Genomic DNA, 12,492 nt, shown 5'->3' with positions numbered 1-12,492 from the left:
TTCCCCTTGGCATCACGAACTGCTGCTGTAAACTGCTGCCCTGACCAATTTTTTAAAATCAAATTAGCCAACATTTTCCCTGGGTGATTCAAAGGGGCATGGGATAAACACTGTGGATCCCTAAAGTCTAGATGTTGGAAATAAAGAAAAGAGTACATGGGGGTAACTGGAGGTAACTTGCTGGTGTGGCAGCTGCTACGCTTAATAAATAAGCCTTGATACTGTTAATGCAACTCCATCATTGCTCTCTACTTCAACGGCAGTAGGGAAAAGGGGAATTTGATTCAGACAGCAACCAATGAGGACCCCGACACTTACAGTTTAGGGAACAAATAAACATGAGGGTAACTTGATGCCGTTTTTACTACCCTTAATCACTAAGGGGTACATTTTAAAAAATAGCACGTGCGCGTACTTTTGTTCGTGCAACCCTCCGAGGCCGCTCCGATTTTTAAATCTGAGCGGCCTTGGAAGGAACTTTTTTTTTTTTTTTGTCTGCCCTCCCCCCCCCCCCACCTTGTTCGATGGAGTTATGCCTGCCGGCTGGCCAGGCCCCAGCACAGGCCACGCCCCCGGACCGCCCATTTTAGCAAGCCCAGGACTTACATGCATCCCGGGACTTTGCGCGCGCGCCGGCGGCCTATGCAAAATAGGCCGCCGGCGCAGGGCTTTAAAAATCTACCCCTAAGCCTGATACTTTTGATGCAACTCCAACATTGCTCTCTGCTTCTACGACAAGGGTTAAGGGAATCTGGATTCAAACAACATCCAAGGGCCCTGACTTTTATGGTCTGGGAAACTGTTAAGCATGGGGGTAACCTGCACAATGCAGCAGATACTGGCATGAGCTTGCTGGGTAGACTGGGTGGATCATTTGGTCCTTTTCTGCCGTCATTTGTATGTTTCTATAATTTTAAAATCTATAACATAACAAAGACTGATGTAACAGAGAATTCAAAGCAGCTTGTGTAGCCAGGTGATCAGTTTTGATTCTTTCAGACAGATGTCTAGCTAACTGAAGCCTAACTTTATGTAACTGCTTCTCCAATTTCAGAATCTTTGTCTGACCCCTTGTTTCGATATGATATACAAGCCGTTAAGTTAACGGGCTACATTAAAAAAAATTTTCAGTCCATTTTCGAACACAGCACCCTTCTACACTTTTTCTCCCTCATTCCCCCTTCCCCTCGTTCACTCACTCCCTTCCCTCTACTCAGTCTTACTCACCCTCTGTCTCCCACTGCCTCCCTCCCCTCACTCTCGCCTCCCCTCAGCCCTCCTCCACTCCCTTTTTCTCTGCTCCACAACTTCTTACCCTTCCACTTACTCACATCCCTCTGTCTCTCACCTCCCCCTCATTCTCCCTCTCACCTCACTCCTCTCCTCCCTCCCTCTCACTCTCTCCTCCCTCCCACCCACTCACTCTCACTCACTCTCTCCTCCCACTCACACCCACTCCTCCCTCCCTCCCTCTCACTCTCTCCTTCCTCGCTACTGGCCGCTGCCGCCCGACGCCGCCATGTTGATATCCAGCTGACACTCACTGAGACCGACGTGCTTGCCCGCACATGCGCAGTAGAGCTGCTCTCTACTGTGCATTTGCGGCACGTCTGTCAAGCTTCATTTGTTAGGTTGATAGGAGATAATAAACCCTTCCCCCAGCACTGCTTTGGCAGTTTCTCAAAACAGCATGGGACTAGAAGTATGGTCTTTATTACAGCATATCAAACATCTGCATAAATACAACACTTATAGTTTTAGGTTAACAACAGTGGTTAAAAGCTTCATTTAAAAAGAGTGTCTTCTAAAAATCTTTAAATCTGAAATGGTTCTAAGATCAGGTGGCAAGGCATTCCATAACTCTTGTCAGAGACTGAAAAAGCTCGGCCCCTTGACTTAGCCAAGTGAACTTGCTTTGCGGTTGGAACTGCTATCAAACCCTGACCAATAGACCGCAATGTTCGTCCAGGGAAGTTTGAAATACATAAATAAGCCAAACTAAAAGAGGCATTCCCATAGACCGATTTTTTTGAACCAATCACAATCCTGCAATAAAGCAGGAAATTTCCATGTGTAAGTTCTTCTGGCAGGAAAGCCAATTGAAATCAATCCAGATTAAAGCATAATTGGACATTTTTAAAGGCCCAATTTGTGCTGAAAAAAACCTTAGAGAAAAGACCCTGGGATACCAGTATATTGTCAATTCTTGATTGTGTTGAATGCGCTCTAGACATATACGTAATCCCTCTCCAAAGGATTACAACTCTCCAGGCATCCAGGAGGCTTAAATGCTCATGCAATAGAGGCACACCTTTACCTTCAGATTGCTTTTTCTCGGGTTTACCGTGTAATTTGTCCAAGGAGGGATCAAACACACAGTTCAGGTCCCCTCCCAGAATAAGAGAATGAGAAATGTTTAACTCTATTTCTCAAAAGATTACATCATAACTATCGGAGGCATATAACGTTACACAAAGTGACCATTTCTCCAAATAGCTGGCCTTGTAGAAAAAGTGCCCCACAGGGTCTTTAATTTCAGCATCTAATTTAAAATCTTTACCAAACAGCATTGCTACCCTCGCCTTTTTACCATCAGAAAAAGCCCAATACTAATTCCCTACCCACCATCGTTTAAGCTTGCTATATTCCAGTTTATTAAGATGAGTTTCTTGTAGTAACACTGTTCCAGCCCCATGTCAATGCAATCCACAGAGCTCCTTGTGCCTTTTTGATTGTTGAGTTTAGGCCTGACATATTCCAAGATATATAACGCAAGTTATTGGGGTTCATGCTTGCAATATATAAAATGATAATGACAGAAATATATATATATGATGACAATTTTCTGCCACTACCATGATGGATTATGAGAGATACTGAAAATTATCAAGTCGACCATCCCCTGAAGAAGAACTTTCAGTTCGAAACACTGTCCCATGTCGAGCGAGGTGAGGGGGCATTATAAAGAGCATGTGAATGTATGGCAGACAGTATGCACTCAAAAGGATAAATAAAGACAATATAAGAAAAATTAGTTCTTAAAACTAATCAGGAGAAATTGATATTGTTTTTACTGCACTACAAAAATTTAAAAAATAGCAATTAAAAAGACATTGCTACAAGACAAATGTCGCAGTTATGAGCCCTTGTCCTGTGGCATGATTGATACAGCCTAGTAGGCGAAACCACTAGGCCCCTGCCAACAGCTGGTGGACATGCCCTTGACTGCGACCGAATTGGACCTTCACCTATTCCAGCCCTGTTCCCCACAGGTTGAGCCTTTGGATACCAGGGTCCAGCAGGACTTAGGTGAGTATCCCAAAGGGTGGTCAGGAAGATAGTCCAGAGCTGGGCTGAGATTAGGGCAGGCAGCAATCAGACAGTTACCAGGTTCAGGCTAAGGGTCAGTGCAGGCAGCAAGTAAGGTGTAGTTGGATTCCATAGCAGGAATCAGCGGCAGGCAAGAGAATGGTTTGGGTCCGTAGCAAAGGTCTGTGGCAGATGGCAGGCAAGAGAGAGGCCAAGGTCCAAGGCAAGGGTCACTGCCAGGAGCCACGCAGAGACAACAAATGGAGAAGGACAAGGTATTGGGACCAGACACAGGCAGACAGACTATCAGAGCTGGGCAACAAGGAGACAGGCAATAAGTTAATACACAGAAGACAAGACAGGATACACAGAGCAAGGCAAAACACCGGGAGAAGCAACAGACACTGCAAGGTAGAGAAACCTGTTGCTGAGAGACATGGGTGAAGCGCAGCTGGGGTTTAAATACCCAACCATGTGATGTCATCAGAAGGCACTCCTACATAGCTTTCCCACCATGGGGGCCTTCACACACCGACATGCGGCATGTGCACACACCTAGAAGCAGCACCGGAAGGAGGAGGAAGGCAGCGACTGGTGGCATCCTCACCGCATTGGAGGCAGTACAGCTGGCGGCGGCCAGGTGAGTGCGGCTGGTCACAGGATCTCCCCCTTACCGGCCAAACATTGCAACCAATGATTATGATGGATTAATAATGTGAAAACATACACCTGATGACAACTAGTATAATGGTCTTATATTTACATATTTAATGAATGCACAAATGAATGTGAGGAAAAATATATTTCTGTCATTTTAAGGTTAACATCCTCCCACGGTATAACATTTCTTGGAAGGGTTTTTGGGATATTAAATAATGACATCGTTCAATTCCCGTGAAATGAAGGGGGCCTCTCCAGCCTAAGACCCCCTCCCAACTCTCAAAAATCTTCTCTCTTGGCTTCCTTCTCATGCCGTGATATAGTAAATGTTCCAATCTTCACTCCTCCCCCCATCCCCTGCAAACCCATCCTTAACATACCTCTCTAAGGAGGCTGGTCCACCACCCATGCATAGTTTTTCCCCATTCAAGAAAAAAGGAGAAAAAATTATTTTGCAAACAAACAGGTTAGCAATGAACATTAGCATTCTGTAAGTACAAGAAAATGTAAACACATAATTGCATATAGATAATATTCATCACAGACTAGATTGCCAACACATAATGAAATAAATTCAAGTAATTGAAACTGAAGCATAGAAAAAAAACCAAACTGGCTTCTCAATGTGTACCAGATTCATCTGGACCAGTAAAATTTGAAAGAATTGCAAGCAGCTTGTCAAAAAAAAAATCATAGCTGACTTTTTAAATTTAGTCATTGTCACAATTTGAACCGTATAAACTGGGCAGAACAAACATCCAGGGTACATAAAAAGAAAATGGGGTGCACAGCCAAAGATGTGGATAATTTCAACCTCATTGTACCTTAGCCTGAAACAGAAATAGTCACCATAATTCCCTGGAAGCTGGAGCACCAAAGATTGGCAACAAATAAACCATAGAAAATGAAAAATATAAGGCACAGGATCCAATATTTCCGACTCACTCGGGCAATGCATTTAATTTCTCCAGAAAATCATGGGCTTTGGATGATGAGGTAAACAATTTGGTCTGACCATCATGATTTACCCTCAGACGTGCAGGATACTGTAGCACAAACAAATGTCTTTCTGGAAAAGTTTTAAAAACATAAGAAGTTACCATACTGGGTCAGACCAAAGGTCCATCAAGCCCAGCATCCTGTTTTCAACAGAGGCCAGTCCAGGATACAAGTACCTGGCAAGTACTCCAACATTAAATACATCCCATGCTGCTAATGTTGGCAGTAAGCAGTGGCTATTCCCTAAGTCAACTTGATTAACAGCTATTTATGGGTTTCTCCTCCAGGAACTTGTCCAAACCTTTTTTAACTCAGGTACGCTAACTGTCTTTACCACATCCTCTGGCAATAAATTCCAGAGCTTAATTGTGCATTTAGTGAAATAATTTTTTCCTATTTATTTTAAATGTGCTACTTGCTAACTTCATGGGGTGCTGCCTAGTCCTTGTATTATCTGAAAGAGTAAATAACCGATTCACATTTACCCATTCTAGTCCACTCATGATTTGATAAATCTCTCTCATATTCCCTCTTTAGCCATCTGTTCTCCAAGCTGAACAGCCCTAACCTCTTTAGCCATTCCATCCCCTTTATCATTTTGGCTGCCCTTCTCTGTACCTTCTCCAGTGCAACTATATCTTTTTTGAGATGCGGCGAGCAGAATTGTGCACAGTACTCAAGATGCGGTCTCACCATGGAGCGATACAGAGGCATTAATACGTTTTCCTTTTTATTCACCAATGTTTTCCTGATAATTCCCTACATTCTATTGGCTTTTTTGACTGCTACAGCACACTGAGCCAACAATTTCAATGTATTGTCATCTATGAATCCTCAATCTTTTTCTTGGGTAGTTTCTCTTAATATGGAACCCAACATTATGTAACTACAGCATGGGTTACTTTTCTCTGTGTGCATCACTTTGCCCTTTTCCACATTAAATTTCACCTGCTATTTGGATGCCCAGTCTTCCAGACTCGCAAGGTCCTCCTGCAATTTATCACAATCTGCTTTTGATATAACATCTCTAAATAATTTTGTGTCATCTGCAAATTTGATCACCTCACTCGTTGTTCCTCTTTCCAGATCATTTATAAATATATTAAAAAGTACTGGTCCAAGTACACATCCCTGAGGCACTCAACTGTTAACTTTCTCTACTGAGAAAACAAAGCATTTAATTCTATTTTCTGTTTCCTATCTTTTAACCCGTTTGCAATTCACAAAAGGATATTGTCTACTATCCCATGACTTTTTAATTTTCTTAAGAGTCTCTCATATGGGAGACTTTATTAAACACCTTCTGAAAATCCAAATACACTACATCTACTGACTCACCTTTGTCCACGTTTATTAACCCCTTGAAAAAAAAATAGCAGATTTGTGAGGCAAGACTTCCCTTAGTTAAATTCATGATGGCTGTGTCCCATTAAACCATGTCTGTCTATATGCTCTGTGATTTTGATTTTTAGAATAGTTTCCACAGTTTTTGCCAGCTTTGACATTGGGCTCACCAGTCTAGAGATTCTCAGATCACCCCTGGATCCCTTTTTAAATATCAGTTACATTGGCCACCCTCCAATCTTCAGATACAATAAATGATTTTAGAGATTAGTTTAGAAATTACTAGTAATAGATCTGAAATTTCATTTTTGAGTTTTTTTCTGAACCCTAGGGTGTATACCATCTGGTCTGAGCGACTTCCTACTCTTCAGTTTGTTAATCTGGCTCACTACATCTTCTAGGTTCACCATGATTTGGTTCGGTTCATCTGAATCATCATCCTCGAAAAACTTTACCCAACATCCTCATTAGTAAACCTCAAAGCAAAGAATTCATTTTAAAAGGAGCACGTGCGTGTCCACAATTCCGATTTTTATAACGTGCGCGCAAATGTTATAAATTCGTTGGGCCGAGCACACATGCGTGCCGGATTTTGTAATCAGACTGCTGGCATGGTTAAAATGCAAGGTGAGTGAGACTATTTTAGCCAAAAGAACTTCCAATTAAGGAGAGGACTGGGAGGGAACTTCCCTTCCCCTCTCCTCTCCTCCCCACCCCCTAAACCTTTCTCCTACTTTTATTTATTTATTTATTTATTTTGTGGCTTACTGCTCTGTTGGAGCAGTTACAACTTACGTGCACTGGCAGTCCCTTCCCCAGCACAGCAGCAAATGTCTGCTCTACTGGCCACCTCTAGCCTTGCCCCTCTCCGCACCCGGACCGCTCCTTTCCTTCGGCCCTACACTTCTGCACGTAATGGGCCCCTTTGAAAATGCGCGCGCAAGGCCCGGCCACACGCGTAACCGATTACAAATTTGGCCGTTAGTCTTTCTACAATGGCCTTATCTTCCCTGTTATTATAAGTCGTTGCCTTTGCAGCCAGCTTCATTTTAAATTCTCTCTTAGCCTGTCTTATCAGTGTTTTACATTTAATTTGCTAATGCTTAATGCTTTTTCCTGTTTTCTTCAGATGGATGGTCCTTCTAATTTGGAAAGAAGTTCTTTTGGCTAAAATAGCCTCTCTCACCTTGCATTTTAACCATGCCAGCAGTCGTTTAGACTTCCTTCCACCTTTCTTAATGTGTGGAATACATCTGGACTGTGCTTCTAAGATGGTATTTTTAATCAATATCCACGCCTGTTATTCACTCTTAATCTTTTTAGCTGCACCTTTCAATTTTTTTCTAACCGCTTTCTTTATTTTATCAAAATCTTCCTTTTGAAAGTTTAGTGCTAGAGCTGTAGATGTATTTATTATCCCCCTTCCAGTCCTTAAATCAAATTTGATCATGTTATGATCACTGCTGCCAAGTGACCCCACCAAACCTCTCGCACCAAATCCTGAGTTCCATTAAGAATTAGACCCAAAATGGCTCCCTCTCCCCGTCTGTTCCTGAGCCAGTCTCTCCACGAAGAAGCCATTTATTCCATCCAGAACTTTACCTCTTTAGCATGGCCTGATATTACATTTACCCAGTCAATAATGGGTAATTGAAATCTCCTACTATTACTGCTCTGCCAAATTTGTTGGCTTCCCTAGTTTCTCTTATCATTTCATCATCCATCTGATCATTTTTGCCAGGTGGACGACGAGTCTCAGCATATCATTTGTGATTGTGCATCTGAGTGCTGTAGCCGCATCCCACCCTCGTGAAGAGTAAACCTATCTCTCTCATTCCTTTTAGTATTCAAGTTCATGAATGGTTTATGGCATGCGAAACCGCCAGTTTCAAAAATATCCTGTGCCATGGTACCTCGATGTCATCTTAGCACAACTGATGAAGCCTCCCTACATGCTGTTGGAGTTGGTTTCGCTAAAGATTCTTGCAAAGAAAGTGGTTTTTCTAGTCCCTGTCTCCAGCCAGAAGAGTCCTGCTTTCTTCTCTCATTCTCCTTACTTTCAATTCTTCCACAACAGAGCGGTGCTCCATACTCACCCTAAGGGGTTAGATTTAAAAGAAGCACGCACGCTTCCTGGCACGCACACATGGACGCCCCACGCATGTTATAAAATCTGTGGGCCACGCGCACATGCACACCGAGGGGGGTCTAATTTTAGAAACATATGTGCGGCACGAGATCAGGCCTCTCCCAATTAAGGAGTGGACTGGGAGGGAAAAGCCTACCTAACTTCCCCTCTCCTCTCCTCTCCTCTCCTCCCCACCCCTAAACCCTTTCTCCTACCTTTTTATTTTGTTGCTTTCTGCTCCATTGGAGCAGAAGCAACTTACGCTGTACCGGCCGCCTCCAGCCCCACCCTTCCCCCCAGGACCGCCCCTTTCCTTCGGCCCGGCACTTCTGCATGTAATGGGAGTTGCGCGCGTGGCCGGCCCCTTTGAAAATGCACGCGGTGCGTTGCGCACAAGGCCCAACCACACACATAACCCCCCCGTTTTTACGTGCGTAGCCGATTAAAAATGTGGCCGTAAGTTTTTACTTGAAATAAGCTATTGTCTTGCCCACTATCTTTTCAAGACCATATGCACATAAAGGAGAAGAAGACCCTCCATAAGCTAGACTGCTGAAGGACCTGAGCTTGCTACCTGAAGAGAACTTGATCACGTTGTCTGGCTTTTCAACTGTTTGTATATGATATGATCACAACAGAATGGGGATAACAGTTGCCAAAGCATTTTATCCAACTAACTAACAATGCATCATGTACTGTTATGCATTAGCCAACCTTCAGATTAAAGGCTATCAAAACTCATCAAGTGAGATCCATGGCTACTTTAGTTGCTCATCTAAGAACTGTCCCTATTGGAGCCATCTACAAAGCTGGAACTTGGTCATCTGTGTACATCTTCACATCCCATTACTGTATAGACAATCACTCCAGAAGCGGCAGTAAATTTGGACAAACAGTTTTGAGCAACCTGTTCGTCCAGTAGTCCACTCCCATGGAGAGCCGGGTTGCTTTATTCAGTAAGTGCTCCACTATGCAGCCCTCAGCTTGGGAATTCTCCTGTGTTATGGCTAATTCAGTCCTGCTTGTTGACAGAGAAAGCAGGTTTACTTAGCGTAGATAAGGTTCTCTGTAGACAGGAGTATGAATTAGCCATGCTTAATACCCACCCACCTCCCTGGAGAGTCAACTACCTAGCTAAAGCTAAGCTCTACGGTTAAACTGAGGGTCTCATGAGGCAGCATGCGCACGAGAAGACCCACACATGCTTAGTAGTAAAATTTTACTGAGCAAGAGAGGTGGGTCTGTTCTGTGCTGCCGCAAGATGTCACTCAGATGTCATGGCTAATTCATCCTGTTATCTGCATAGAACCCCGTTTTACAATAAGCAAGCTAGCTTTTTTTTTTTTTAAATCATTCAGGGAGTTGCTTCTTATAGCTTTTTCTGTGGTATGTGTGAGCAGAGTGGGCCTCGATTTATAACATGTTTTTCTCATAGGCATGCAATAGTAGGAAATCTTTCATAAATCAGAGTGCTTGCCACTGGAATACTACCTTCCTTTTCTCAGCTGCTCATCCAGTGAGACACATCAGGAGACCAATGAACTTTCACCCTATGTCCTGAAATGTAATTTGTTTTTATAATCCCTATTTCCCTGCTCTATTTCACAGTGGCACAGCTGTTCTCATAAATGATAGCAGGTCGAGGGGATGTCTGATCTTCATCCTCCAGCACAGTACAATTTTAACACTTATTTTCTTGTCATTTTAATGCATGGTCAGCTAGCAGATGGGGGAAGATCTTTCCTTTTGGCTATTAACAGCGTTGAAACACATGGTTCTAGCACTTAGCCCAGGTTTTACTTTTGCTGAGGGAATTGACTTTTTCTCTTGCAGAACTCCACTTTGTTCAGTTTTCTGGTAAAGGTGGAATATAAATCTATGAACTAAAATGAAAACTGTTCTTCATTTTTATTCTTTGTGATTGGGAATTTCTTCTCCTATCTCAAAGGATGGACCTTAATCAAACGGACTCAGCCTGAGGTCTTTATCTGAGCACGTTCTGAGCATTCCCCTTGATAAGTCTCTTTGGCTCCGTTGTAGTAATTGGGAGGCAGAAGAGCTGACTCAGGACCAGGTAAGACTCTGTACCAATTGCCCCATTTAAACAAAAACTGATGGTGAAAAATTCACCACTTTGTATTGAAAGTATTTCCTGTGGTGTGTTTTTTTTTTTTTTAAGGAGCATCAAAGGATTTTAAATTCTACCAACAGAATTTGATCAAAAGAAAAGTGGTGGGAAAGGCCTATTCCAGACATTTAGGCCTTCATTTTTAAAATGTATATCTCACATCATTAGAAAGTACTCTGAGTGAGGTACAGGCAATTAAAAATACAATCAATTGCCAGAGGTTTGAAAGCATTTAAAAAGAATAATATGCAGTTTTTTCATTTCATTTCTATAAACCCCAAATTCGCCAGTATACAAAAAGATCCCTACATCTATGTTGGCTTAAAATAGTGAAGCCTCTTTAAAATACTTAGGCATCAGCCATCATTCTTAGAGGGGGGAAATTCTTTGGCTGGTTACTTTTTAATTTTTAAAAATTATTTTTTTTTAAAACTTTCCCCTTCTCTTTAGATTTCCCCTCTAATTCCTCCCTTCTGCAGCCCAGCCTCTGCCGTTCCTCCCAGGTCCTGCTGCTGCTAGGCTAGGGCCACCACTATTACTGCTCTTCCTGAATGCCACGGCTTCTGCTTCACTTTATAACCCACTGCTGCTGCCAGCCTCCTCCTCCTGGCAGCAGGCACTGAGCTGTAATCCAGCCCTGATAATATACCAGGCTGGCACAATTCTTCCATAATTATCAATCAGATAAATAGTTACTTTAGTGGGGAAAAAAGTCTGTTGTACAGTATAATGTACCTTTTAAATGGATTATTTATAAAATGCTTGTGTATACAAAAATCCCTTGTCGTTATCTGCTGATCTTATGCTTGCTGTCAAGGAGTTTCACCCACATTTTTTTTTTATAGTGTTAAATCTGTTCTGTCAATCTTATGAAAAAAAAAAAAAGGAAAATCATGGTAAAGAAATATTTGCTACAAAATGAATTAAATCCAGAAAATTCAATGCTTTTTGAGGAAAAATGAATAGGTAGTTGTGTCACAATATATAGATTTTATAGAAGGGTTGTGGAATCTGGAACATTTAATTTAATGCCATATTTTAGGATACAGGAGAATGTTTTTAAATTATGCAGCTGGATTGGCTACAAGTATCCAATATTTGGGGGGTTTTTCCCCTTGCCTTCCTTTTGATTTCCTGGATAGAGATTACTGGAAACTACTCAGTAGAGGGGTGGATTTGTTGGATGTCTGGTTTTCCTTCAACCTACTTAACTGCAAAAGGCAAGCCCTTGCAGTTTTACTGGATCATATGAGTAGATGTCCAACTTGCTCACACAGCTGTGATTTAGTTTCAGAGGTGAAGGCTGTGCAATGCTTTGCTGGTGTCTCATTCATGGGTGCAACCCTGTGACAGTAAGCAGATGTTTGGAAGACATTAAAGCAGCTCTTAAAATAACTATGTGAAACCTGGGGCCAGAGAATACTCAGGGAGCGAGGGTATATGTCAATTATAGGTAGTTTTCCTTTTTTCTTTTCTTTTTGCTTTGCTTTAGTGATGTTGGAGAGACCATGATTAGTTGCCACATTCAAAGTGGCAAAATTGTTAAAGGTGTTGTGCCGAGCCATCTTAATGAATTTTAAAAAATCCATAGTTTTATAAGTACAAGTAATGACTGTAACACTGTGTAAGATGAATCAGTTACAACCAAATCTCTTTTCTGAATAGTTTACTATTATTATTGTTTGTTTTTTTTTGTTTTGTTTATTTTATAATCAGAATTTCTATGCAATTGTTGTCCAGTTTTCTAAATGAAGAATGACATTGATTTTCCTAAAGTTGTACAGAGATTTAGTAGCAGGGTGGTATATGAGGCTCCTGGATTCTAACTTGTCCTTCTCCTCTCTTGGCAACATTTCAATTTTTAAGCTGATTGGAAAGACTGGCTGCAAAGGGATTGCCAGGCATATAAAACGCTGAATAAATC

General features: G+C 42.0%; 1 pseudogene; it reads left to right on the top strand.

Moving 5' to 3' along the window:
- LOC115090101 overlaps positions 1-12,492 on the top strand; it is an 83,602-nt pseudogene that overhangs the window by 30,843 nt on the left and 40,267 nt on the right.

The sequence above is a fragment of the Rhinatrema bivittatum genome, chromosome 4 (assembly GCF_901001135.1).
Source record: "Rhinatrema bivittatum chromosome 4, aRhiBiv1.1, whole genome shotgun sequence".
NCBI classification, from domain to species: Eukaryota; Metazoa; Chordata; class Amphibia; order Gymnophiona; family Rhinatrematidae; genus Rhinatrema; species Rhinatrema bivittatum.
This window is presented reverse-complemented; position numbering and strand designations above follow the sequence as displayed.